The following is a 3,959-nucleotide window of genomic DNA, read 5'->3' on the forward strand; positions in this document are numbered from 1 at the left end:
TCTATTGCTGCAACAACATTTTCCAGTATAGTGTTCAGAAAACCTGAGCACTGGCGTTCCTAATGCCTTTCTTCCTTACAGTTAGCACACTGATTTGGCCGTAACCTCCCCTGGGATTGATTTGAGCCGCCTCTACTATTTCCACCTCTACCTCTGCCTCGTCCCTGACCACGTCTTCCTCTTTGATGTTGCTCTAAAGCTGCCACTGTGGCCCCTGCAAGGTTTTTCTTCTCTTGCTTGTCTCGGTTGTTATACACCCTCCAGGCTTCTCTCATTCACGCTTCTACATTTCTATTATCTGGCTCTTTTAATCTCTGTAGTTTTTGTCTGATGTTTGGGCTGGACTGTCCTAGCATCAAGGAGACTAACTGCTACTTCCCCATTTCTGAAGCAGGATCAATGGTTGTAAACTTTCGTATTGCCGCTTGGAGCCTATCTACAAAGTCGGTAGGAGACTCTTGCTGTCCCAGTTTAAAATCAGACATTAACGCCCAATTTACTCTTTTGGAATGGCATTCTCTGATCCAAATTTGACTAACTCCTGGCATCTGGTTAGTGAGGCATATTCACCTGGATTGTTCGGATCCCACAGAGGATTTGTGGTAGGTAATAGCATGTCCACATTACCCTGTAGGGCTCCACTAGCAATTTGTCCTTGCATGTGCTTTAGCTGTTCTAATCACTAATTCTTTTCCAGTTTCTGTTAATTCTGTCAGAATTAAATTGATATCACCCCCATCTGGGTCCCGGTTCTTGACTATTAGCTCAAATTGTTTTGCCACTTTACTGGGGTCTTCCCTGAAATTTTTAACCTCTTCTGTCCAACTATTTGAATCACTAGTGGAAAAAGGTACTTTTACTCTCATGGCATTTCCCAAGGAGCCTACCATTTGTCTCAAAGGAGCAATAACTGGTAAAACATTTTTAGTCTTGCTTTTGGTGTGAGCTGTTACTGGAGCCCCTGAGTTCGTTCTCTCATCTGGGTCGTCTGAGACATCTCCTTTCTCACTTTCTAACCTACTACCACTAGGTGATAATTGAGGGGCCCTGGGGACTCTCCTGAGAAGATTAGATTGTAATTCTAAAAGATCAACCTCACTATCTTCTTCTTCTCTATCTCTCAGCTTAAGATATCTCTGACCTATACTACATGCAGAACGACATCTTCTCATTTTTCTTTTACTTCCATCTTTTTCTAGGGCCAAAACTAAGGGATCTTGTGGGGGTAAATTAATACCACACCCTCTCTGCCACTTAGGCTTGTCTGTCAGAGTGAAAAACATATCCAGGTAAATAATTTCATTCCATTTGTCCTCTCTTCTTAAAAACAACATTAATTGCAATAGAGTGTTGTATTGTAAGGTCCCATTTACAGGGCACTTATCTTAATTTTCTAATTTCTACAGTGGCCACCATTGATTACAATATTTAATTAAATCACTTTTCTTTAAATTGCCTCCAGGGATCCTTCTGAAATCCTTCCAATGAGCCAAAACACACCCCAACGTACTCTTTTTGACAATCTCTTTACTGATGGTGCTACCCATTCCTGGTGCTATCCAGATGCCAGCACTTTACAGCGAAAATTGTCACTTGTGTTCCTTTCTTTATTCTTATTCCACGGAAACTGCACTGGCGACAAATTAGGGATCTTAGTTTCGACCGGCACCAGTACTCACGTTACAATGTTGACAAGCAATAAACATGGAAGGATCACATGGTCCACTCCTGCACAAAATCTACGTTGTCCTGATCCACACAACAGACAAGGTAACGGAGTACAATGTGGCATAAGCCGAAAACCTTTTAACAGACACAGAGGCAAGAAATGAAAACTAATTAACAGACACATGGAGAAGAAACACTAGTCTTATACAGAAGGCACAAATTGACACAACGATCAAACCCAGAATTCCAAGACCTAGGTGTTACGATCCGATTATTAAGGCTCTTTAGAAATTCCTCTGCCCGAATTAAGGTGCAAACGAAACCATATGCCAGTGACAATAATACGGGTTTTATTTGATAGTAAATATGACAGAGAGAGGGAGAGAAAGAAAGAAATAGAAAATAGGTGGGGGGGACAGAAAGAAAGTGACTGAAAGAGAATTAGGAAAATATCACCACTCTGTGGATCCCAACGATGTTCCGTTGATCCTCTCCAGCTGGTCTTCTTGGTGGTGATTGTCCCCTGAAAAGCATAGAATCCCATGGGTTTATATACCCTCGAGCCAGGTGGCAATGTCCAGGCATGTCCTGGGGGAGGGGGGAAGTCTCTTACAGCAGACTCTGGATCTGTGTCATCACGTGCAGTCCTGTGGTTCAAAGCCTCTGGGCAGAGCTCTTCAGCGGGTCTTTGATGGATTATCACTCCCCCTCAGCTGCCTCTCACGTGAATGTCCCATGGATGTGCCCTGTGGGGATGGGGGTTCCACAGCTGGGCCAGTTTGTGTAACGGAGGATGGGTGTTCATTGCCTCTCACCAGAGGTTATGCCACACACCCAAAACCTCCTCCTCCCCCCTCGGTTAGGGGGGAAGTCTGTGTAAACCTGGCTTCTGTGAGCTGTGATCTCCCCCCATCCCAAACTCAGCCGGGGACGATTCTCAGCGCAGCTGGTGACCTTGGCCTTTTGTGGATGCATACCTTTCCCTCAGCCTGAGATGACTGATCAATAGATTTCCTTTTATCTAATCAGCAATTTGACTTTCAGTCCAAAGTCCCACTCTTCAGAGAGGTTTCTTTGGTTGTAGCTTCTTTATAATGAGCAAAACTTTATATCAATGTTTGAGGCATGAACTATTTTCAGTCTCTGACAACAGGCCAATACTTAAAGTCATGAGACTTCCTTTTAGGGGACTCTAACCACTAGGGGACTGTGACCCCTTACGTATCAACGTTGGGAATTTCACTCGTGATACAGCGCCCTGTGTGAGTTGTCACACATGTCTTACAGGAGTTACTTAACCAAGACCAGAAACAAAATTCAAAACAATCAACAAATACCTTAAATTTCCTGCAGTTGGTCTTTGTCTACCTGTGTAGAGAGCCAGTGAAGCGCAGAGTCCCTCCAAGAAATTCTTGGGGCGTCCCAAGGGAGTCTGCAGCTCTAGCAGACATTGCAGCCGGGCAGAGAGTTCCTCCTGGAAGGCTCACCAGATTGATGCCTAAAACTGGGCAAGAAAATAAAACTCTTTAGTCAGAGGGCTATAGAGCAGGTATTTGTTTATTCTGCACGGGGAGTGAGGGGGATCTCTCTGCCACAAAACTCACTAAATCTTCTTTAGCCTTAAGTTACATTTTAAAAGTCCATCCACGCAACATCACAATTACAACATATCATTAGAATACTCACATTTGCATAGAGCTGTGTCATGGTTTTACAAGAGTTTGTTGCTTCCGTGCATGGGTCAGTTCCTTCTGTGGTGGTAGTCAGTCTTCTGATGGTCTTTTGATGAAGACTTTCGTAGTCTTCCTCACATTTGAACTTTTCACTCTATCTTCAGCACATGCCTGGTGCTTCTTGTTTTTCAGCCTAACTTGCTTTTAGCTAATTTTGCAGTTTGCAAGTTCCATTAAAACTTGCTACCTTGCTATTGATGGCACATGTTACCTCACTGGCTTTGTTATCTTGCTCTACTCTCTTGCTTGCTTTACCTGCACATGTTACCTCACTGGCTTTGTTATCTTGCTCTACTCTCTTGCTTGCTTTACCTGCACATCTTGTTACAATGTTACCTGTGGTTAACTTTTGATTACATTCCACTTGAGTTTAAACCCAGGGGCGCCAGCCTGCGCCCCACACGCTGCTCCCTTCCCCGGGAGCTCTTCCCCAGGCTCCTCTGGCCCCGCGCCGGGTGGGTGCCCATGGAGCGCCGGCCCAGCTGGGCTGTGGGGCGGGGTAAAACTGCGGCTCCCCCGGCAGCACCCGGCCCTCTGCCCCCTGCAAAGGGGCGGCCG

Source organism: Corvus brachyrhynchos, unplaced genomic scaffold (genome assembly GCF_000691975.1).
Source record: "Corvus brachyrhynchos isolate BGI_N302 unplaced genomic scaffold, ASM69197v1 scaffold370, whole genome shotgun sequence".
NCBI lineage: Eukaryota > Metazoa > Chordata > Aves > Passeriformes > Corvidae > Corvus > Corvus brachyrhynchos.